Raw genomic sequence first — 25,675 nt, forward strand, 5'->3', positions numbered from 1 at the left:
ACGGTTTCCTACTACTTAGGAGCACCATCTGTACCTCCTGGGAACATTCCCTTTCTGGTTGGGTCAGCCATGGATAAACCAGGCCGTCAGGTGGACAGAGCTGAGATTCAGGTGAACCATGGTCCCCCCATCCCAAGGTTGGGTCAGGAGATCCCGAACCGGCAGGAGCGTTATAGGCTCCTCGCTGAGCATATCCACCAGTATAGGGAACCAGAATTGTCTGGGCCACCGAGGGGCTATCAGGATGACCGTGGACCTGAAGGTCTTGACCCTGGTCAGACCCCTGGGAATTAGGAGAAATGGAGGGAAAGCATAGAGGATGCCCGCCAGCCACATCACCGTCATGGCATCCCCCCAGGAGTGTTCCTCCAGCCCCAACAGGGAGCAGTAACCCTGGCACTTGATGTTGTGTGCCGAGGCAAACAGGTCTAGAAGGGGACAGCCCCACCTGCGGAAGATCTGACGAAGAGCCAAGTCCTTGAGAGACCACTTGTGGGCTCCGAAGGACCTGCTCAGAGCATCGGCCAGTAAGTTTTTGTACCCCAGCAGGTACTCTGCGTGCAAACCTATGTCGTGCTCTACGCACAGTTCCCAGAGGCACAAGGCCTCGCGGCAGAGGGGAGGCGACCGGGCTCCCCCCTGCCTGTTGAGGTAAAAGACAGCCACCGTGTTGTCCAGATGGACCAGGACAGAGCAGCGAGAGAGTTTCGACAGGAAGGTCTCGTGTGCTCTCCTGACTTCCCTAAGCTCCTGGACATTTATGCGCAGAGCTCACTCTACAGCGGACCAGAGACTCTGGATCCTGTGACATCCCAGGTGTGCTCCCCAACCCAGGTCAGAAGCATCTGTGACCAGTGTAAGCGAGGGGGGAAGTACGGTGAAGGGAACCCCATTGTACACCACCGCCTCCTGGGTCCACCATTGCAAGGAGGCTATCACCTCTGGAGGCACTGTGAGAAACGTGTCCTAGAGACCCCCTGGACTGGTTGAATGCCCTTGCCAACCAGGTCTGCAGAGGCCTGAGCCTCATTCGGGAATGGCGCACCACGTACATTCACGCTGCCATGTGACCCAGCAACCTCGAGCAGACCCGAACAGTCGTGATAGGGAACTGAGTTAATTCGGAGACCAGCTCCACTATGGACAGGAACCTGATTCTGGGGAGGAGTGCTCTCGCCACCCTGGTGTCTAGGAGGGAACCTACGAATTCGAGGTGTTGAGAGGGAGTCAGCTATGACTTTTCCTCGTTTAGAATGAGTCTCAGCCTTACAAAGAGGGCCCTTGTGAGGGAAACACGGGTCTTCACTTGTTCGTAGGAACGACCATGAATTAGCCAGTCGTCGAGGTATGGAAAAACATATACCCCTTTTTTGAGAAGGAACGCCGCTATGACTGCCATGCATTTTGTAAAGACCCTCGGTGCTGCTGAAAGGCCAAATGGGAGCACTGTAAATTGGAAGTGGCATCAGGAAACAATAAAACGGAGAAACCTCCTGTGGCTGGGTCTTATTACCACATGGAAGTAAGCATCCTTGAGATCGAGAGTTGCATACCAGTCTCCTAACTGTAAAACCGGAATGACAGAAGCCAGGGTTACCATCCTGAACTTAGATCTCAGGGACCTCAACAAGGAGGTCATAAAATCCAAGATGGGACGAACCTTGCCCTTGAGTTTCGGGACAATGAAATATCTGGAGTAAAACCCCTTGCCCTCCAGATGTGAAGGGACCCTCTCCACAGCTCCCTTTTGGAGGAGTGCCAGCACCTCCTGGCGGAGTGTGAGAGGCGTGGGCAGGCGGGTTGGAAGGGGGAGAGCCCAAAAAAGGGATGGTATAGCCACTCCTGACTATCCTTAGGACCCAGGCATCAGTCATGATTTCTGCCCAGGCCCGAGCAAACCAGGATAACCTGGCCCCAAACAGAGGGCCAGAGCGGGAGGCTGGTGCGCGACTCTCTAGCAGCCCGTCAAAATTGGTGCTTGTGCTGCTGGGAGGGACCTTGACCAGCCCCACGGGGGTTGTCCCCTCTCGGGCAGCGTCGACGACTCCTTGTGGATGAGGGACCCGCAGACGCCCCCACACCACCACTGGGAGCACGAGGACAGCGTCTCCAGTAATCCCCACGTGGGACCTAAGACTGCGTTCTCCCCTGCTGTCTGTAGGGCAGCTGACAACGCTGAGGGGCCGGCGTGTGAATCCCCAAGGACCGAAGGGTAGACCTCATGTTCTTAAGTGTATGCAGCCTGGAGTCCGTGTGCTCCGAAAACAAGGCTTTCCAGTCAAACAGCAGGTCTTGGATCATAGTTTGGATGTCCAGAGGTATTCCAGACACCTGCAGCCAGGCACCATGGCACATAACCACACCTGACGCCATGGTGAGGACTGCAGAGTCGACAGCGTCCAGGGAAGCCTGGAGGGTCGTGCGGGCGATGGTTCTGCCCTCAGAGGTCATAGCCGCAAACTTCTGAAAGGCCTCGGTAGGCAGCTTGTCCTTAAACTTATCCACGGCATGTCAGGTATTAAAAGCATAACGACTCAGCATCACTTGCTGGTTAGCAATGTGGAGTTGCACCCCGCCAGTGGCATACACCTTACGGCCCATCAGGTCAAGGTGCTTGGGCTCCCTAGCTTTTGGGGACGGCCCCAGCTGGGGAAGCCTCTCCCTTTGGGCCGCAGCCTGAACAACCAAGGACCCCGGAACAGGTTGGGAGTACAGGTGTTCGTGCCTCGACTGGGGAACGTAGTAGCGCCTCTCGACTCCCTTTAAGGTAGGGGTCAGGGTCACCGGCGTCTGCCACAGGGCATTGGTAATCTTGGCCACGGTTTTATTAAGTGGCAAAGCCAAGCAGGCAGGCGCATCGTCCAAAAGACTGTCAATCATGAGGTCCGTGTCCTCTACTAATGGCTCCACAGGGACGCCCAGATTGGAGGCCAGAAGCCTAAGCAGCTCCTGATGCACTTGGGCATCCATAGTAAGCAATGCCAATGAGGGATCCGCCAAGGATTCATCAGGAGACGATGATGAGGACGACTCCTGGGTCGGTGCTGGGCCCAGCGTAGGAACCGGTTGAGGCGCCGGTTGGGCAGGCGGTACTGCTTGCGGAAGCGGCTCTGGTACCAAGGCCTGTGGCTCAGCCGTGGCATCCGAAGCAAGCTACCTCTGGGGAGAAGGAGGGAGTCACGACAGTGACGCCGATGGTTGCGTTGGGCGCCCCGAGGCTCCTGACACCACAGTGGAGGGCACAGGCCCCTGCCACTGGTGGCAAGCCAACGGCATCCAGAAAGGCCATTGTGGTTGAGGTGGCCAAGTCTGCTGCACCCACGAACAATCACATCGGTGCCTGGAACGGGATCTATGAACTGAGGAAGCTCCCGAGGACTCCAACCTGAACGATGCCGCATCAGAATCCGACGAGTAGTCAGACTCCGTCCAGGGACGCGCAGATGACGAATGTCCTGTCACCGATGGAGGGGCAAACCTGGCCACGGACTCAGGTTTGCCCGCATGCGCCCAATGAGGGCGTGCCAGCGCCAGGAAGACCGGTCCCAGTGCCGTTAGCGGTGCCTGTTGCGACACCGAGAGAACAGGTCCCGGTGCCGGGAGTGGAGTTGGTGCCGGAAGGACAAGCCCCAGTGCCCGGGGTGCAGCCGGTTGTGGCATGGGGAGAACCAGTCCCGGTGCCGACACGGAACATGGCTGCATTGCCGAAGTCGGTACCGGCTGCGAGACGAACCCCGAAGAAGCCAACGTCCCCGGCGATGGCTGTACTGGTAAGGCCCACAGGGTCGATGCCAGTGCCTGCGACAGTGCCAAAGTGTGCATCGGTGCTGAAGAGGCTGATGCCGAAGGGCCCAGTGCAGACAACTGGAACAGCACCCCAGAAAGCTGCTCAGCACCGGCGTCGATGATGCTGACCACAAGGCCAGAGTGATACGGCACCAGTGCAGCCAAGACAGGGTCTGGGAGAGGTCCCAGCACTGTGGAGGGTCGCGCTCAGTCGGGCGCTGAGTGAAGCCTGGCGGCCTGTGTCGAGACCGGCACCGATGAGGAGGCAAGCGGTACTGGTCCCACAGGGAACGGTCCCACTGCATAAGTGGCTGGTGCCGTCTGGTCATGCCGGTGCAGAGGCGAGGCCGGAGCCAACACGGCCTCCGGCGTAGGCGACCTCGACCCTTCCGCCTCAACCGACGACTAATGAGGCTAATGAGGTCATGCGCCACCTCAAAGGTGTCCGGCGTGGAGGGGCGGTGCAAGGGTAGTTGCCCTGGACTGGACAAACGGCCTGCTCACTTACGCCGCCCCATGGTGGATGAGGACGTGCGCACCGGAGACTCAGCACTGCAGCGTAGGCTCGACTTGGACATCAGGCTCGGAGACCTACCATGAGACGTTCTTGACCTCTTCGGTGCCGGAGAGTGAGACCGATGCCGGGCCTTCAGTGTCGAGGCGCGGCCTCGGGATGGAGCAACTCGCGTCGACGCTGGTGCACTGCGCACTGCAGAGTGCCCAGCCGGTGCCAGCTGTAAAACCGCCTCCATGAGGAGAAGTTTTAGACGAGAGAGTCTCTCTCCCTCTTAGTGCGCGGCTTAAAAGATTTGCAGATCTTATAGGCATCTTTAAGATGGCCCTCACCCAGACACTTCAGACAGCTGTTGTGAGGGTCTCCTCTGGGCATGAACTTTGCCCAGACAACGCACGCCTTAAAGCCTTGCGGCCCTGACATTCCTCACCCCCAAAGGGAGAGAAGGGAAAAAAACAAAGAGACACTAACTATCTAACTCATTGAACTATTTAGAACTAACTACAATGCTAAGAGAAACGGGAACCATTAACTGATCTAAGAGAGAGACACGCTCCAACAACCGTCACGGGCAGAACTGAGGTGGGGGAGCGCCGGCAGAGGTACTTATGCCCCGCCATGGCGGCGCCACTCCAGGAGGCGCCCTGCTGGCGCTACGGGTACCACTAGGGAAAACGCTCCAGAAGACGCAGTGTACGTGGTGCACACACCTAATTCGAATGAACATGAGCAACCACTCGAAAAAGAAAGGTGATTATTGGCTTTTTTGGAGGGGCGGGGGGAGAGTATAAACAAAATTATAAAGTAAACTGGAAAGTCTGGAATAAATTCACTTCTAGTATAAACAGAACAATACTTGAAATGTATTATTTGCCATTTATGAAGTGTGGAAGAAGACGACAACCATACACACGGTCATCCCTCTTAAGTACACTGTATGGTAAATACCCTTTCTCCACCATGTGTATTCAGATTAGAGTCCACTTGTTTGTGGGCCATAACTTCCTTCATTATATACCTGACAGAACTACACCCCTCCTATTCCAGCAGCCAGGTCTTCTCCAAAGCTACATCTACACTGCACTTCTCTTGGGCAAAAGTGAATGCAAATGAAGCGTGGATTAGCATATTGTCACACTTTATTTGCATAATTAAATAGGGACCTTTATTGCACAAGAGGCTTTATGCAAAAAAGAGCTGTGTAGACAGCTCCTTTTTGCACAAAAACCCCCTCTTGCGCAAGAGCCATACTTCCTCATTTTTTCAGGAAGAACAGCTCTTGCCCAAGAGGGGGTTTTGCGCAAAAAGGAGCTGTCTACACAGCTCCTTTTTGCACAAAAGACTCTTGCGCAAAAACGGCCCCTAATTAATTATGCAAATGAAATGCAGCAATATGCTAATTTGCTGTTCATTTCCATAGGCTTCTGTGCAAGAGCAGTGCAGTGTAGCAGTAGCCCAAATATTAACTTTGAATAAAGAAAAGCTGCATATTTATTATCAAGATCACAGCAGCCACCCTCATTCAACTAACTGCTTCTGGCTAGTTCCTTCTCTATATCATTTCTGGTACTTCAATAATTAAAGAATACAATTTTAAAGCAATCTTACACTGTGATATTTACTACTGAGTGTGGCAAAATTTGTTCCCCATTTTCCTATGGCCAGTAAAGGATTATTAATAGTATTAAACATTTATGTTGCAGGAAAGCGCAAGTGCCCATCAGGATCCAAATTTTCAAATCAGGTCACATGGTGACAGGGACTCGAGTCCCAGTTTTTTCTTTTTCTGGAATGCCTGTGGGCATTAGGGATGTTAGTGACTAGTTGACTCAATTAGTCGCTTTCTTTCTCCCCTCCCCTCTCTGCTGCCTCTATAGAGAGAAGCATCAAGGGGGGAGCAAGACCCAGAGAACCATCTCTGTGGAGGTAGGAAGGCAGGAGCACAGTGGGGAACTGGTGGTACTTCCACCTTTGAAATATAGCAAGAGCAGGGCTCTTGTACCTTTCAAAAGCAAAGTGCGAACACCCACCAGCCCCGTGCTCCCTGCATGTGCTTTGCTTTTGAAATGTAGCTAGAACCAGCAGGGCTCTTACTACATTTCAAAGGTGGAGGTGCCCTTGTTGTCTAGTCAATACAAAATGCATCGACTATTCATTTTATCGACTAATCTAAATTTAACATCCTTAGTGGGCACTGAGGATTTTTCTCACTTCCAGAATAATATTTTCTGAAAGGATTTTGAAAACTACAAGATTTATCCTTTTTTTTTTTTTTTTAAGGGCGTATTTCATAATGTGGCTTGCATCATCACCAGGAAAGTGAGAGGCAAGAAAACAGGAAATTTCCCCCTGGTTAGCTGATGTGGCCTTCTGACTAGTTTTGGACAAATTTTACTCTTTTAGTGACTTTGCATCTTTTTAGATCATTGCCCCCAAAGTCTCATATAGCATTTTAGTTTATTCCTGATTTAGAGATATTGGGTGATTAGCATACTGCTGAGTCATTTCTTTCTGTGAAGCAATCAAGCTCAGGCACACTGGAATCCCTAGATAGAAAATGCATAAGAGTATCAAACACGACTGGATTGGCATCTAATTACCACTTTGGCTCGATCAAATTGCTGTCGGGTTCACTTTTATTCAGCTCAATGCCGGAGATATTTCCGAACAAGGCAGAATCAGTCTGCCAAATTCTGATGTACTTATTCTGGTGTGAATGTACACTTACTGGCCTGTTTCTAAGAATGGGCCACTATTTGAGAAAGCTAAGAAAAACAACTCATTAGAGCACCAGGAGCAAATCCTTTTCTCCTAGGAGACCACAGTGCCATGTAATAGAAAGTGCTATTAAACAAAAGTGATCAACTACAAACACACACAGATAACTTACCAAACAAAAACTACTTTGCAGTTAAGATAATACACATTGCCATATGTGGACAACTAAACATATATTGGGGGTGCAGAAGAGCTTGTGGCCCACAAACTAAGGAGACAACTGAAAAAGAGTCACTGGCTACATTTAGTTTTCATCAAAATTTAAAATTCAAAAATGAAAGGATTATGGATTTACCAATCATGTCTTTATAAAACAAAGAGGACACATAACCAAAAGTGGAATGAAGATGATTAAAAGCACCCGATGTCACAAGGACAGAAGAAAAATCTTTACAGACTCAGAAAATCCTTTATGAAAGAAAAACTGATCAACAAGGAGAGATTGTTGTTATAGAAAATGCTATAAAGAGAGAACATCAATCAAGAAAATACAAACTTATTCCAATTCGATCATTTCTGGGATAAAGAGATGATTATTTCTACAGGCTGACCCCATTCCCCCTTAAGACTCCTGTTGACTACACTGGAGTTTGAATGAGACTGCACATATTTTCACTCATTTATTCAGAATAATAATTACAAGACGTCTGAAAGAGAGCCTAAGTTTCCCACAAAGGCTAGAGTTCTTCTTGCTTCACCTCTCTCCATAGACATTACTGTATTCATTGACTCATAGCCTTTAAAGTCAGAAGGGACCATCGTGATTATTTAGTCCGACATCCTGCACACTGAACCTCACCCACCCACTCCTGTTTAAAAAAAACAAACAACAAAGAACATGCCACACATTCCTAATCTCTGGCAGAGTTACTCATGTCCTCAAATCAAGGTTTAAAGACTACTGTAGCTTCTTCTTTCTAGTGATGTCCACTCTACAAGGTTTTTGCGCAAAAACGGCTGAGCGTCCACACCTCAAGCGTTTTTTTGGGGGGAGGGGGCAAAAACAGTAAATCGACAGGAGAGAGGGCTTTTGTCGGTAGAGTTATTCTTCTTCCCAAGAGGAATAACTGCTTTTTGCGCTACAGCTCTTGTGCAAAAAGTCACATGTGGACGCTCTGCAGGGGTTTCTTATGCAAAAGGAGCCTATCAAAAAAAGCACAGGTGCTCTGATGGCTATTCTGTTAATGGCAATCTGAGCTTTCTTGTGCAAGAGCATCCATGCAGTGTGGACGCTCTCTTGCACAAAAGCACATCACTTTTGCAATTCGCTTTTGAGGCGTGGACGCACTTTTGCACAAAAGTTTTTGCCGAAGATCTCTTCCGCAAAAAGCTTCTTGCACAAAAACCCTGCAGTGTAGACAAAGCCTCAGGGATCCCACTCTCAAAGTGTGCCCAGTTTACGCCTTGAGGAGGCACTCCCAGCTCTCACAGATTAAACCTTTTGACCTATAAAATATTTCCTTATTAACCAGGTCATTAAAAAATTGTATGGTATCCTTCCATGTTAGATTTTAAGCTCCTTTAGGACCAGAAGCCTGTCCTGTTTATGTTTAAACAGAAGCCGTAGATATCTCAGATGCAACATGAATACCAAAAAGAAAAACAGACTAATAATGTGTTCATAACTGCTTCCATGATGGCCGAACACAATGAGAACTACTAAGGAAGGACTCTAGTCTTGTTTCCTTTACCCAATCTCTAATGTTATCTGCTCTTCACTCTATAAAAAGAATCTCCAATGATTTCTGCTGGAAAACTGGAAAAAAAATGGAGAGGGGCAGTGTAATCTATACTGTTTTAAAAGGAGAGAACATTTAGAAGACTTGAGAAATTTCTAGGGAGAGGCAAGCCCCCAGCTCCACTTACAGCCCCACTACTTCTGCAGAGGTCCCACCCACACCACAGGAAGGGGAGGAGGAGCAGCAACATGCTGTGTGTATGTGTCCTCCCCCTACCCTCCCACCTCATGGGCAAGGGAAGAGCACACACGTGCCCCAGCAGTGGGGAGGGAAGAGGATGCACGGCCCCACCACTACCACGGGGAAGGGAAGAGCGCATGCATGCACCCCAACATCCCTGGAACAGAAGGGAGTGAAGAGGATGCACGGCCCCAGGAGCAGCAGGGAGGATAGAGGCCACGTGGCTCCAGCCTCCCCAGCCCCAGAGCAGTGGGAAGGGAGGCAATCGCACAGCCTGGCCACGGAAACAGCAGGGAGGAAGGAGACCACGGAACAGGACATGTAATGTCAGTATGTTAGGAGAGGGAAGCTATCCAGTCACAAACTTCCATGACTTTATTTCCTAACACCACACATCTGCAGGCAGACACACTATTTGAAAGAGGAATGTAATGGAAAGTTTATTTTTAAACTGTGTAGTTCTAAAAGGGCATAACGAGTCTGTTATTGTCATAGAATAATGATAATTGGCAATAAAAATCACATTCTGTTCTTCCTTGGTTCCTCTTTCTTTGATGAGTAAAGAGTCACCCAATGTGCTGTTTATTTAACACTCAGATTTCTTGAACCACAGTTCTCTTCTAATGCAAAGTAACAGAAATGTTGATGACCAATTATTTAGCAATCACAATTCACGCTAAAATTTTACACTACTGACAAACATAACCATGACCACCACATTATGTGTGTGAAAATCCAACTGCAGCAATCCATACAAATGAACATGCTGCATTGTTTACAGTTAAAAATCTGTTTTGACTGGACACAAAAGATTTCTTGTCATGGTAATATCACTAAAGCATGTTTTCAGCTATTTTGTACAGGGATGTGAATGACTAGTCGACTATCTGATAAGCAAATGCTCAGGCTAGTCGAGTAGTCGCTTTTCCCCTCCCCCTTACTGCCTCTATCAGAAAGAGGCAACAAAGGGGTGGGGAATTGGAGGAGGTGTTTCAAATCAGCAGTGCTGCACAGAGTCTAGGGCCAGACTCTGGGTTCCATGTGGTGCTGCTTTGAAATTCTGCACTCAGCATTTCAAAGCGGCAGCGCAACATGGAGCACTCCCCAGCAGACCCCCGGGCTCCATGCGGTGCTGCCGCTTTGAAAGACGCAGGGAGCACGAGGCCAGTGGCAGACTGCTTGAGTCCCCTGCTGGCCACGTGCTTCTCACAGCACTTTCACCTTTAAAGTTTAGCAACAGCCCCGGGCCTATTACTACATTTCAAAGGCGGAAGTGCCCTTATCAACTAGTCAATGCAAACTGCACCAACTATTCGATTAGCCAGATAATCAAAATTTTACATCCCTAATTTTGTACATATAGACCCGTAATGGTCTCACCTAAAACTGCTTAAAAAATTATTTCTACTGTAAAGCTCTGGCTGAGTTGAAGGAGGGGAGCTTGAGATTTTTGGGAGGAGCTTAGGGTTATGGGTTTAGATGCAGGAGGGAGTGTAGGATTTGGGATGAGCCTGGGGATGAGATAGTTGGGTTGCAGAACATGGCTCCAGGTTGGGTGGGGGGGGTTCAGGGTGGAGCAGGGAGTTGGGGCTTCCTGGGCAACAGCACTAAGGCAGGATGCCTGGTGCCTGCCCAGGGCCGGATTACGGGGGGGGCTAGCCGGGCAGCTGCCCGGGGTGCCAACCTATGGGGGGCACCTGACTGAAGTGGTAAGGGGTGCTGCGCGCCCGGGGGTGGGGCCGCACTTGAGCTGCACGTTCAGGGGCGCAGCCGCGCATGTGCCACTTGCCCGGGGGTACAGCGCCCCATACCATGCCAATCAGGGCGGGGCCGCGCAAGTATGGCTCAGTCCAACACCGTACCTGCCTGTGCTGGGGCACCAAGCTGTTCCCCAGAAGTGATCAGCAAGTATCCTTGGGGTGGGGCACAAGGCTCTGTGGTTCGTGCTGCTCTCACTCACAGGGCGGAGGCAGCGCACGGAGCCCAGTGAACCCTTACCTAGGAGCCACACCTTCAGCGCTAGCTGCTTCCTGCTAGCCTCAGCACAGAACTTCCCCAACAGCTCTGCGCTGGGAACAATGAGGAGGGGCCCCCCTCTATACTGCCTGTGACTGCTTGATGTCTACGCTAGCAGGGCCCAGCCATGACAGCTCCCTGCTGAGGCCAATGAGGAGGGGCACACCCCTCGCTAGACCCCAAACCCTGGAGCTGCTGCCAGAGGGATTTCTCCCGGCTGCTGCCTCAAGCTCCTGCGCAGGTTTTAAATGGAAGCTGCATAGCCATGCGACTTAGAGGCAACTTAGCTCCAGGTATACTTAAATAAATATTATTGGCAGATTTTTTTCCTACTCATTAGAGCAGATGTCAAGTAACTCAAGCCTGTGTTTAAAAACAACAGTACCAATAAATAAAAAAGTTAAAGGCACTTTGATAGCTATTTTAGTAGGTAATTTTGTGACAAGGTTTACTGATTGGCAGCTAAACCTAAGTTTTAAGAAGTGACTAGCAGATTTTTTTGTACCCAATTTTAACACACCTTAAAGGAACTAGGTGACTCTGGCTCAGCAGTTTTTGAAAATCATGAGCTTATACAACAGATCTCAGGTTTGCCACCCAAAAAATTGGAGCATCTAAAAAAAAAAAAATCATGCCTCTTTTGACAATTTAGGCCATACATTTATAAAAACACTTCATACACAAATTATGCATGTGTACATGTATAAAACATACACACAGAGACAAGGTGGGTGAGGGAATGTCTTTTTATTGAACTAGCTTTTGTTGGTGAAAGACAAGTTTTTGAGCCACACAGAGCTCAGACATGAATAAGAGATCTGTGTCGCTCAAAAACTTGTCTCTTTCACCTCCCTCCCCCAAAAAAGCACACACCAGGGGCACATATACACTATATGGAAGGTAGATGCTACTGCAGTCCATCTTCCAGGGTTCAGCAGAATAGACCCACTAGATCAAACTCTAAGGGTGCTCCCATCTGCGCCAGTACTCCCGCTTCTCATGAGAAGTGAGGAGTAAAAAGTGCAGACAGCGCAGAAACACAATGTAAAATAAATCGACCCCAGATACATAGTTTACTTAGCGAAGTTGCATTTCTTACTTCAGCCTTCCCATATACTGTAGACTAGGCCTACCTCACCCACCTGGTCTCCCTAATATCATGGAGCCATCATAGCTACTACACCACCACAAGCAACATATACACAGATGTGCATTTTATTGGGAAGGAGGGGGGGAGGTGACAGAAATCGTATAGTGATACTGCCACAGTTTTAATTAAAATAAAATTAAGTTATTTACCAAAACACTAACATTTTACTGTTAAAATAATTTTATATTTGATTTTATACAGTTCTATTTATGCATACTAGAGGCCATGCTAAAAAAAACTCCCTACTTTCTGTGTATTTATTTGATCTGACAAACCACATGAAAACAGGAAATCATGATGGTTTCAGTAGGTCTAAAGAAAACACCCAAGAAGTTTTAATTGAAATATAATCAACTCACATTATGTAGTAAGTCTACAGGTGAAAAAAAACAGTATGTTTGCCCAAGACAAAGAACTACACATTTCTTTCACACCATCTGCAAAAAAACCACAAAATAAACACAGTAAATTATACTACTCAGCAGAAATTATGTATTTAAGCCAGCCACTGGTTTTCAACTACAGGTGGTTTCTTCAAGCCAACATGTCTGTCTATATTTCTATCAAGTCTATATTTCTATCAATTTTATTTTATTTCATGAACTTATATGGTGCCTATTATTTAGAATCTGAACACTTCACAATCTTTCATTTACCTTTATTTATCCTCAACACCCTTGTGAGGAAAGGAAGTACATTACCCCTCCCCCCATTTCATAGATGGGGAACTGAGAGACAGAAAGACTAAAGCCTGGTTTAAAGGTATTTAGGCATTGTAACACCTAACTGACTTATGTTAAGTGGAGAAATATGTAAATATATTTAAAAATTTGGATCTGAACTTGTCCAAAATTTTTATAGGATGTCTGCAGTAAAGGTTAGAATCTAATGCAAGTCTGCCAAACAGGAGCCTAGCATGTTAAATATTGGACTATCCTTTCTTGCATTTAAGACAAACTATGATGGAATTTGCCCCTCTAACCATACTATACCAGGTATGCAGTTGACCAGAGGACTTCAGCCTCCAGAGCTGTCAAATACATTTTTGAGAATTTGGTACAGAGGAGAAATGTATCTAATTGTTTAAGGAGGGGAAGTAGCACATGGAAATTTCAAATTTAGTGTCAATGGAACACAATGTTGTCACAGAATAAGCAGCTCCTGCTGCTGCACATGTGAAAAGGAAAAAGAAACAGTCATTTATAGAAAACAAATGGCTGAAGCAAAGCTGAGATGTTAATTTTCAAAGGGGTAGACACTGATCATGTGGCAATACGCCAGTTCAATTATTTTGTTTTTTCATTCCAATAATAGTGTAGTTTTCATCACTTCATCTAAAGAGACAGGGTTCAGTAGAGTGATAGCTATTCACTACATCCTTATTGACTGCACAAAACAAGTCCTTTTGTCTAATTCAGAAACGAGCTTACTACAAAAAGTAGATTTCAAAACAGTGTTGTATTTTTACAAACTTCTTATAAACTAGCCAAGAGGGTTTATATTCTACTTAGGGATGTTAAATTTAAGTTAACTGGCTAATCGAATAGTCAATGCAATTTGCATCAGATATTCGATTAGTCAATAAGGGGGCTTCCGCCTTTGAAGTATAGCAACAGCCCCAGGGCCATCGCTACACTTCAAAGGCAAAAGCGCTGCAGGGAGCATGGGGCCAATGGGAGACTCAAGCAGTCCCCTACTGGACCTGTGCTCCCCACAGTGTTTCAAAGCAGCAGCACCTCATGGAGCCTGCGGTTAGCAGGGGAATCTCCACTGACCCCAAGTTCCACATGGCATTGCTGCTTTGAAGCACCCTCTCCACTTCATCCCTGCCAAGCCCGCTGTCTCTTTCTGATGGGGCAGCCAGGGGGATTGGCAAGTCGACTAGTCTGTCGACTATCCGAGAAGCATTTGCTTATTGGATAGTTGACTAGTCATTCACATCCTTAGTTGTACTAAGATGGCAGTATTACCCTGGATGCAGTAAGCCATAATACAACGTGTGACTTATTAGCCAATTATAAAATGAGCTTCCAGAATGACTTTGCCACTTAATCCCATAGCGGCAGAAGAGCACCTTTTCTTTAAGCTTCTAATGAGAATGCCAGTATTTCAACTGGTGGATATTTTGCTACACTTACATGATACATGACATAGAATGTTAGATGTCTTAAATGTGATACTACATTTAAGTAGCAGTATTAGACACTTTGGAACCTCCTCCTATACTGGTAAATCTCATAATAATAATGAAAAATCTATATCAACATGCCCCATTCCAATAATCAACAGCTTCAAAGTCATAATAAAGGACTTTTCACAGCTATTTCAATTTTTCCCATTCTACTTAATGCTGTTCCCACATCTGTCCTCATCCATATTTGTATAATTTGCTTCCACTCTCTTCTCAAGACCCCTCCTGCTGCTTTTGCCAGTGGCTCACGATGTACATGGACATGTGCATTAACAAGCACTACCATAGACTTGTATGCTTTATTACTTATTTAACATTTAAATAAACCTCATCTTCCTGCAGGTCTCCCATCAACTAGACAGGGATACTTTATGATTCTCCATACTCCCATAATAGGATGCCTGGGCCCCTATATTTAGGACCCTACCAAATTCACAGTCCTTTTCAGTCAATTTCAGTTATAGGATTTTTTTAAATTTTATGATTTCAGCTATTTAAACCTGAAATTTCACTGTGCTGGAATTGTGATGATCCTGATCCAAAAGAAATTGCAGAGGATGGTTGTAAGGTTATTGTAGGGGTAAAATGCAGTACTGCAATCCTTACTTCTGCAATGGTGTTACCTTCAGATCTGGGCAGATGGAGTGTGGCAGCTGCTGACCAGAAGCCCAGCTCTGAAGGCAGAGCGACTGCCAACAGCAGCACAGAAGGATGACACAGTATGGTACTGCCACCTTTACTTCTGCATTGCTGCATAAAACAGCAGCTGCTGCCCCCCAGCCCCCAACTCTGAAAGCAACGCAGAAGGGTGGCAATACCATAGCCCCCCCCCCCCAATAAACTTTCAACACTCCAGCAACTACCTTTGGGGTCAGGACCCCAATTTTATAAATCCTGGTTTCACACATTAAATCTGTATAGTCAGGAGTCAACAAATTATGGAATACCCTACTCGCCAGACAAAAAAGGGACTCGCCACCCACCCCCACAAAAAGTGTTTTTTAATGGCATAAATTCCTAATAAGAACAGCAATTACTAATAAGTTATTAATAAATATCACCCAGGTTATTAATAAATATCTTATAAACCTCTACCTTTTCTCTCTGCTGCCATGTCTCCTCCCCTTGCTCCATCAGCTCCCCTGGAGCCTGCTGCCCCCCAACCCCTCACCCACCTCTGCTGTCCTGACTCCTGCCTTTCTCACTGCCCTCAGCCTTCCTGAGACCTGCCTCCCTCCACCAGCCCTTCTCTCTGCCCTGTGCCCACTCCTCCAGTAGTCCCACTCTGATCATGTGAGCTACCCGTCCTCATCCCCTCTCATAAAACCTCCCTCTACAAACCTGCCCTGCCTCTCTCCTCTGGTGCTGGTCCCTCCCCTGCAGGTGTCTGCCCTTCTGCTTCACCCCCAGAATCCCTTGGCACCTGCACCCTCCTGGTGCCTTCCCCTTCCCTCACTGCCCCTGCCCCCTTTGCTCTCTTTTTCTCTGATACCCACTCCCTCACCACCCTCTGCCTCCGTTCCCCTCATGCCCCTGTGCCCTAACAGATGCCTTGCTCCATCCCCACCTCCCTCATGCCCACCCCTTCTTTCAAGCCTTCTCCCAGCACTTCCCCCTCCCCCTCTAGACCCCAGTGCCCTTACCCTCTCCTCTCGCAGCATCACCCTGTCCCCCCTCCCACTGACACCTCCCCTCCTGCCCTTTTCCTCATTGTCTGCACTTGGCCCCCTGGCATTTGCCTCTCCTGCACCCCTGTCCCTTGGTGCCTTCCCCTTTCTTCTTCTTATTCTTCTCCTGACCTCCTCCCCTCAGCACAAGCCCCTTCCCATATTTTTCCCCTTCCCTCCCCACAGCCCAGCCCAGCCCCTTCCCCTACCCAGGAGCCAGCTCTAGGTCTTTTGCTGCCCCAAGCAAAACATTTTTGCCCCCCCCCCTTGTGGTTGTCTTTTACACGTTTGCATTTTGCAATGGGTTTTTTTGTTTGTTTTCTTTTTGTCCAGGCATTTTAGCCCTAAAAACAACAAATACCATTTTCATTTTTTTCCCCATGAAGGCAAAGGCGCTTCAAGTGAACTCCCCCTTTCACTTGCTGCTGGGTCACAGCAGCTTTTTCCCTGCCCTGTCCAGCCCCTCCCTATGGGCAAGCACCCTTCACTCCCAATCCACAGGGAGAGCAGGGTGCAGGGACAGCACAGAGCCAGAGGGGTGCAGGGAACAGTGGGAGAGTACAGAGGTGGCGCAGGGAACATGAGGCACAGAGCCAGAGGGATGCAGGGATCGGGGGTAGACGGGTGCAGTGGAGGCACAGGGAATGGGACGCGGGGAACGGGAGAGGCAGAGGGATCAAAGGAATAAGTAGGAATAAGATCTTCTGGAAAAGGGCTTTTTTTCCGGAGGATCGGGGCCAGTGTAGACGCTCTTTTCCGGCTTTTCTAAAAGCCAGAAAAAAGCGGCGGACATTTTTATTTAAATGCCGCGGGGGATATTTAAATCCCCCGTGCATTTCCCTATTGCGATTTCAAAAATTACCATGCCCCTTCCGGAAAAGGGGCCAATGTAGACGAGCCCACAGGGTATAACTGCCATACAGGAAAACCCTCACTTACGACGGCCCGAAGTGCAACTCTCTTCCCCTCCCCTTCCCACTTACCGTCATTTTTTTAAGTGCAGAAGAGGCCGAAAACTCCCGACTTATATCCTCAGCCCACATTTACGATGGCACACGGCACCTATCATAAATGTGGCTTCGAGTTATGACGCCCCTGACTTGCGACACTATCCCAGAAACCAATTGCAAGTCGGGGGCAGCCTGTAATTAAAGGGAGAGTCGAACTGCTTGATTCTTGACTTCAAACCCAATGGCAGGGGATGATTTTGGAAGTAGATCTGATTTTTGTGGGTATGAGTTGGGTAAAACTTTATTATTACAGGAGCTAGAACCACATTGAGATTGATGGCTATGAATCTGCCGTTAGTTAACATCTGTAAACACAAGCCCCCAACTAAAACAAAAAGGTGTCTGATAACTAAGGATGTTAACAGGTAACAAGTAAGCACCACTCTTAATGGGTGATGTCTACTGGGTAACAGTTAACCAGTAACCAGGGAGCAGCCTACCACCTACAGCAGGTTGCTCCAGGCCTGCCAGGGGCCCAGAGAGCACCCTGCCCACTCCAGCCACCCCACTCCTCTTGTTTAAAAAGGTATTTTACATCACTACTGAGAACCTGGCCCAGGAACTTTTGGCTGAGTACTGTTTTGGATAGCCATGTGTCTATATATCAGAGAAAAAAGATCACGCACCAACCGAAGATGGACAAAATCCGAAAGAAAGAGAGAGTTAACAAAGCCAAGTGGGAACTTTTAAGCACAGTTGATTTGAAAAAAGTTAGAAAGCTTTTAGGTCTGGCTGAAGCAGCTTGAGTTCTGTAAGTGTGTGTTCTTGGTTCCTTCTGCATTCAGAGACACAGGACTTGCACAGCCCTTGTAAATAAAGAAGACTGAATTTAAAAAAAAAAAAATCACGAGACTCCATCAATTTCTACTTCCAACTGGAGATGTAATAGAATAATCGATTAACCGATAAGCAAAAACTTACAGGTTTAATGCTATAGACTACACGCATTTCCTTCCGCCACCCCTTGCCAGTAAATTTTTTAGCAGGCTGGCCAGCAGACCAGCTCAGTCCCGGCTTGCACTGGGTCCTGGACCTACCCCCGCTGCGGCTCTGCATTTAAAGCGTATTAGGACCAGGCAAGCAGGCAGCCCAGCTCAGTTCCAGCTTGTGCTGAGTCCAGAAGCTCAGACCCTTTCCCTGCTGGACAGGGGCTGCCCAGAGACTATAAGAATTCATGAGGTTAATCGACTATTCAATTAACCGATATTTAACATCTCTACTTCCAACTAGAACACTGATCCCCAAGGCCCCAAACTTTGCCTACTTGCTTTGCTTGAAGAAAGCAACAGTAAATTTACATATACACACATAAGCACTAAATGGCCAAAACTATACCAAGGTTAAAAAACAAAACAGATAAGTTCATGAGGGACCATTGGGTATTAGCTAATGATCAGGGATGCAACCCCATACTCTGGGTGTCCCTAATCTCTTAATGCCAGAAGCTCCGCGTGCACAATGGGGATGGGGCTCACTCAGTGATTTCCTGTTTTGTTCATTCTCTCTGAAGCACTTAGGCACTGGTTACCATTAAAAGACAGGATGCTGAGCTAGATGGACCCTTGGTCTGACCTATTCTGGCTGTTCTTATGGTCTTAGTTTTCCAAAATGAAAAAAAAAGGGGGGGGGGAGGGGAGAAAGCTGACAGAGCACACAAAGTTCTGGCTTGCTGCCTATGGTGGTCAGAAGGAACACAATGACAACAGAGCCTGTGACCACATGTTATAGATAAGGAAAGTAGCACCACCAATCATTAGTGCTGCTCAACACTTCTTTTAAGGCTCGGCTTTCAGTTGCTTATAACTTTGCAAAACTTCAATTGTTTGGGCTAAATCTTCCAAGCTGAGTGTCTGCCTCAGGCTCTATTTTTTTTTTTTTTTAAATTTCAGCCAAAATAGTTCAACTATTTCTGAGAACAAGGCTGGGGAAAATATGTTGTTTTGTACCTATTAAAAAATTCATATAACCTTTTCTTTTCCCCCATGCTTTAGAACAGGAATTTATTATAGCAGGCATATTTGCATTTGTGTCTTTTGCCATCCCTGTGTAAATCTACTAGTGTTTGGCACAGCCCACATTAATTCTGGCATTTTCTAACTTTGCAACATTAAAATTCTCTTAATGTAGTTGTCTGTGTGTAACATATTTCTAGGACACTGGTTTGTGCAAGTATAGTGGATACTGGTGTTCAATATATCTGAGTTGTGAAAATCCACTATATGCATAGAATCTTCAGCTACAATCCATGCAGACAAATCTAAGAATTGAAAGCGATAGCTCCCAAGCATCTATACTTGGCCTAATTGCATATATATTATGACATATTTTACAGTATATGCAGTAATACCAAATATTGTGCATACATCACGGAGCCAAGTTATTACAGCAGTGGGAATTTTTGTTGGTAGCCATACGAATTCCTTGAATTTTGTGCATTTAATTTCCATAATCACGAAACTGTATTGAGAGCGCTGTTGCAATTAATACCTTTGTGTTTTCTGGTGAGGTATGTGAAACTTTATGAAAATTCAGGTAAACATTGCTGGTTGTGTTTAACTGATTTTGTAAATACACAATGGCACACAGAAAAACACAAATGCATTTATTTCAACATTCAAAAATCTCCCTCTCTCTTTTCTCAAATGTTATACACAAATACACATATATACACACATACCTGGAACTCAAAGTATTATTATAAATTTACTGGAAACATTACAAACTGGGCATGTGCAACAGTCTGTTTGTGAACACCTAACTAGTTTCCAAGCTAACTTCTGAAAGTCTGTCCAAGGTATATGGTCACAAAGAAAATATAGGTCTAAAGTTTTAAAATAGGTCTTTTAGTTATATGGAAAGTAGCAAAAACGTATACTGGCAGCATGAAAAAAAATTATTGGGAGCATACAAACCATTCCTTCTCCACTTGCCTTTTCCTACATACAGAGTAGGAATCTTAGATATCAACTAACTGAATATCAACTAATTGAATAATCACGTAACCACATAAAACTTTGCAGTTGCACGATTATTTGATAGTCCCTGTGGGCAGGGCTGCCAGCCAGTGCACTCTCAGCCCCACTCACGGAGAGCCCCCCGCCACCCTATGCTGCTGCCTCTCTATCAGAAGTAGCAGTGCGGGGTGGCAGCAGCCTCTTTCTGTGGGGGTTCAAGCTCCCTGCAGAGAGGGGCTGTGCTGGGATCCCCCTGCCCTTCACTCCCTCCATCCCCTGCCTCTGACAGAAGCAACTCCACAGGATATGGTGCTCACGGGGCACCGGCTCCTGCTTCCCCCTCTCTGCCTTGCTGCCTCTGTATCAGAGGCAGTAAGAGGGGAATGCACGTAGGATTAACCGATAGGTCCAGGCTTGTCGGTTAATCATGTAGTCGACTACACTCTACCATCCCTCACACAGAGAACTCAAAAATGAGCTGAGTTTTCAAACATGGCACAAAAATATACTTGATGTTGAACTGTAAGCCTCTGAAAAAATAAAGAGGGGGAAAACTGTTAATGCAAGCATGTTTGCAAATATAAACTGTAACATTTCAATGGCACCACTAGAAACCACTCAGAAGTTCTTGCAGCCCAAGATATTAATAGGAATTGTCAGAATTTAGGCTCAAATTGTGATGTACCACTAAAATTGTCATCTGTGGGGAATATTTTTCAGAATTGAAAAATCTATTTTAAATATTTTTGAATACAAGACATTCTGGTAGCACACATGTTCAGTTTACAGGTACCACCAGCATATTTTGTTCTCTTCTTTTAAACTATACTTATGGTTAATATAAATTTCTTCCCACTAGTAAAACTGAATCTCTTAATATAAATCATACGCCAGGACTTCAAGAATTAATGCTTTCAAACAGATATTTCTACATATACCTGAGGCATACCTTGCTGATCAAAGCATACTCCATTAGAATAATAGCTGCTTCCTCCCCTACATTGAGCTGCCAGCTCCCAGCCCACATGGGCTTGCAGGCTGGGAGCCAGCAGCCTCATGCAGAGCAGAAGCTGCAGCCAAGGTGGGGGAGGGGGCGGATGGCTCCCAGCCTGCACTGGAGCAGCCTTCCACCTGGAGCAAGCCACAGGCTGCTTCTGGGTATCTATTAATCGTTACCCAGTAAGCATCACCCATTAAGGGTTAACTCACATCTCTAGTACAGTGTAGACACTGCTTTAAGTCACTGTAACTTACATTGCTTGGAGGTAGTGGGAGGTTTCATGGATACGGATCCTTTAGGTAAACAAAGCGGTGTGGGCCCACTAGTATCTTTCCCCAAGCGGACTTATGTCCCACTTGAAGAAACACTGCCCTGCATGCATGCACCTCTTCCCTTTTGAAATTCTCGGATGGATCTGATAGCCAAGTGTGATACTCCACTTGGGGATCAAACACAGAGCAAATCATTGGGATGTTCCTGTTCTTCCCTGCACTAGGAATGCAGCAGCTGGCAGAAGATGCAGGGGGAGGAGGATAGGCTGCAGTGCACACTGCACAATACCCATAGTGTATTGCTCACACTGTTGATGGTGATCTCCCAATGTGGACATAATCCATTGCAGGAGGGAGCAATTGTGAACACCCTCTGATAATTTTTGTTTTGTTAACAAGAACGGAGAGAGGCAGTGGTTTTTTGGTAGGAAAAAAGGTGCCAGTACTCCAGGGGGAAAGTTGTTGGGGAAGAAAAAAAAAAGCCATGCCAGGGGCCAAAATGCCATCGCGGCCCCTTTTAAGAGCTGAATGTCCCGAGAGGACTTCTGTCAGGAGCCCAGCCACCTCAGGAAAAGAGATGTCGGTACACCCAAGGGGAATGCAATTCATTTAAGTTATGCAGGGAAAATAGGTGTCAGTACACTGTCCCAGGGTGTACCGTCACAAAAAGAAAAGCACTGGAGAGAGGTGGTGTCCCTCATGGATCCGTACTGAGACCAGTCCTATTTAGCCTATTTATAAATGATCTGGAGAAAGGGAAATCAGTGAGGGGACAAAATTTATAGAGGATATTAAATTGCTCAAGATAATTAAGAACAAAGCGGACTGTGAAGCACTTTAAAAGGATCTCACAAAACTAGGTGTCTGGGCAACAAAATGGCAAATGAATTTTAATGTTGATAAATGCAAACTAATGCACGTTGAAAAAAATAATCCAACTACACAAACAAAATGATGGGGACTAAATTAGCTATGACCACGGAAGAGAGAGCTCTTGGAGTCATTGTTGATAGTTCTGTGAAAACTAAGGATATTAATTATCAACTAATTGATTAATCAAATAGTCGATGCATTTTGCACTGATTAGTCGATCAGTTGATAGGGCGCCTCCACCTTTGAAATCAAAGGCGAAAGCACTGCTTGGAGCTCAGGATCAGCTGGGGACTCCATCGCTGACTCCAGGCTCCATGCAGTGCTGTTGCTTTGAAACACTACAAGGAGTCTGATGCCGGGCTCTCTATGGCGTTTCGAAACTGCAGTGCCGGACAAAGCCCGGAATCAGCAGAGGAGTCCACAGCTGATCCCGGGCTCAATGGAGCACTGCCACTTTGAAATGCTGTGTACAGGCTGGGGACACCCCAGCTGGCTGCACACGGCATTTCAAAGTGGCAGTGCTGCTTGGAGCCCAGGGTCTGGACCAAGGCATCAAGTGGCACTGCCACTTTGAAGTACTCCTTTCTGTCTCTCCCCACCCCCACGCTGCCTCTATCTGACAGAGGCAGCAAGGGGGAAGGGAAGCGACTAGTTGCCTATCATGTTGACTATCCGATAAGCATTTGCTTATCAGAGAGTTGATTAGTCGACTAGTCCTCCACATCCCTACTGTAAACATCTACTCAATGTGTAGCGGCAGTCTAAAAAGCAAACAGAATGTTAGGAATCATTTAAAAAGGGACAGAGCATAAGACACTTTAAGCCTTTATATAAATCTATGGTACACCCACATCTCGAATACTGCACACAGATGTGATCACCTCATCTTAAAAAAAAATAAAAAAAAAATCTTTTCACTGGAAAAAGTTTAGGAAAGGGCAACAAAAATGATTAGGAGTTTGGAACGGGTGCCATATGAAGAGAGATTAAAAAGACTGGGGCTTTTCATCTTAGAAAGAGGAGACTAAGGGAGGATATGACAGAAATCTATAAAAGCATGACAGATATGGAGAAAATGAATACGGAAAAGTTATTTATTTGATCCCATAACATAAGAACTAGAGGTCAAAGTGCTTGCAACACCTCTGAGCTTGGTGTCCTTTGTAAATTTGATATGCACACTTTCCATTCCATTATCCAAATCATTAATGAAAATACATAGTAGTACTGGGTCCAGAACTGACACATGTAGGGCCCTGCTAGATACACCATCCTAGTTTGACAGGAAACTATTAATAACTAATCTGGGTCATCTTTTAACCAGTTGTGCACACTCCCCTTTCAAACAATTCTATCTAGACCACATGTCCCTAGTTTGTTTATAAGAATACCATATTTTATCTACTTTTCTGTCCCAATCATTTCGTGTGGTAAACCTTTGTTAATTTTCTGGAGTGAGTGAGAGGTTACAAAAGGGCTTACTCTACTGAGAAAGATCAGAACTGCTGAAAACTGTATGTAACATCACCATGCTATAAGGAAATAGCTGATCTCTCATAATTTTGATCACTTATTTTTTATCCTACTGAAAAAAAGAGAGAGGAAAGGAAATCTCATTCTGAAGGTCTCACCCCCCACTGCAGCCTAAAACGTATGCTAGCACAGTTGACTAAGGCCTGTAATAGTAATAATCGATTAACCGATAAGTAAAAGCTTAAAAGTTAATGCTATACACTACATGCATTTCCACTCCCCTCCCCCCAAATCAGTACATTTGTAGTAGGCTAGCCACTAGCCCACAGCCTGGCTCAGTCCTGGCTTGCGATGCAGTTCTGCATTTAAAGTATATTAGGAGCTGGGTGGGTAGGCAGCCCAGCTCAGTTCTGGCTTGTGCTGGGTCCAGGAGTTCAGACCACCCCCTTTGGGCAGGGGCTGCTGCCACCATGCACTTAATATAATTATAATATGGAGATATACCATCTCATAGAACTGGAAGAGACCTTGAGAGATCATCCAGTCCAGTGCCCTGCCCTCACAGCAGGACCAAGTACCATCCCTAACAGATTTGCCCCAGATCCCTAAATAGCCTCCTCAAGGATTGAACTCACAACCCTGGGTTTAGCAGGCCAATGCTCAAACCACTGAGCTATCCCTCCCTACTGTCTGTATCAGAGGCAGCAGTGCAGGATGACGGGGAGCTGGTTTTTAAACTGGCTTCCCTCACAGACCAGCTCTTGCCTAGCACCCCGTGCTACTGCCTCTGATACAGATGCAGAAGCAGGGAGTGGCAAGGGACTCCTTGGGAGTGTGGCCGGAGCACATTGGCTGTGGGCCCTGCCCTTGGAGACTACAGAATAGTCAAGTAACCAATAAGAATTCATGAGGTTAATCAGCTATTCAGTTAACTGATATTTAACATCCCTAAGTTGACTGTCACCTTTTGAGGTGGTCTCATATTTTGTTTTTCTTCATTGTGTCAATCGGACAATGCAGCTCTACAAAATAAACAAGAATATTGTAATATGGGCTCCTGCATCACAACTGACAGATAATCATACTAGTACATTCTTATACTTAAACACCTCGAACCTACACAGAGCTCTGTGCCTGTTTTCACCTGGAGACCCTCTCACTTCAATAGGTCTCTGCATGGGATCAGGGCTTTGCCCACATAGAGCTCAGTGTAGGATGGTGGTTGTAATGTAGGCAACTCTTGAATACAGTTAAATGCAGCGTGTGACTACTGTACCCTATAGGCATTCAGTGCTCTAAATTCGTATCTCACACATAGCTGACTTGTGGCACAGCACTGCAGCCAGCAATCTCTATGTAGACCATTAATACATCTCTATTCACCTGGCTGGAGAACGCTGTTGAATCATGCAAGGGATTATGTCCCATTTGGAGATCCAGTTTGCAGTCATAAATTATTACTTCAATGCTATGCTTGATAGGTTGACACAAAACCAAAAACCAGATTGGCATTAAACATTAAACAATAACTTAAACTCACTACAGTTTAATATACAGTACACTAGAGAGAGACATACACTCCCAATTACACGACGCCTATCATGTAGACCAGTGGTCCCCAATGCGGTGCCCGTGGGCGCCATGGCGCCCACCGGGGCACTTATGTGCACCCACTGAGTGCCGGCTCTAGGCAACAGCAAACAAGCACGTGCTTGGTGCGGCACATTGCCAGGGGCAGCTGGAATGCCGCCCCTGAGAGACACTGTCTGGAAAACTCCTGAACAGCCCTTACCGCCAGACACGGGCCTCCCTGTGGCTGCCCAAGGCAACGGGCGGCGTGGCGGAGCGTGTGATGGGCCAGCAGAGAGCCACCCTCGGCAGGCGGGGTGCATGGGGCAAGGCATGCTCGCAGCCCCGCCATGACTGGCTGAAGCGCCATGACATCACGATTCCGGGGCTGTCTCTCTGCCTTTCCTCGGCACCAGGGAGAAAAGTGCGCCCTCTAGTTAGCGCAGGAGGGCGTCACGGCAGGGCAGCCCCGGCAGGAGCCTTGGCCACACACCGCTCCAGTC

At 46.8% G+C, this 25,675-nt stretch overlaps 1 protein-coding gene across 10 annotated transcripts in view; it reads right to left on the bottom strand.

Moving 5' to 3' along the window:
- Positions 1 to 25,675, bottom strand: part of TBL1XR1 (TBL1X/Y related 1) — a 221,366-nt gene that overhangs the window by 156,888 nt on the left and 38,803 nt on the right. For 4 of the 10 annotated variants that reach the window (XM_075938009.1, XM_075938007.1, XM_075938002.1 and 1 more), the window contains one exon: positions 12,523 to 12,600. The exons of the other annotated variants lie outside the window; for them this stretch is intronic. The gene's annotated coding sequence lies outside the window, so the exon portion shown is untranslated. The remainder of the gene's footprint in view (positions 1 to 12,522; positions 12,601 to 25,675) is intronic. 10 annotated transcript variants of the gene reach the window in all.

Source organism: Pelodiscus sinensis, chromosome 10, assembly GCF_049634645.1.
Source record: "Pelodiscus sinensis isolate JC-2024 chromosome 10, ASM4963464v1, whole genome shotgun sequence".
In the NCBI taxonomy this organism is placed as follows: domain Eukaryota; kingdom Metazoa; phylum Chordata; order Testudines; family Trionychidae; genus Pelodiscus; species Pelodiscus sinensis.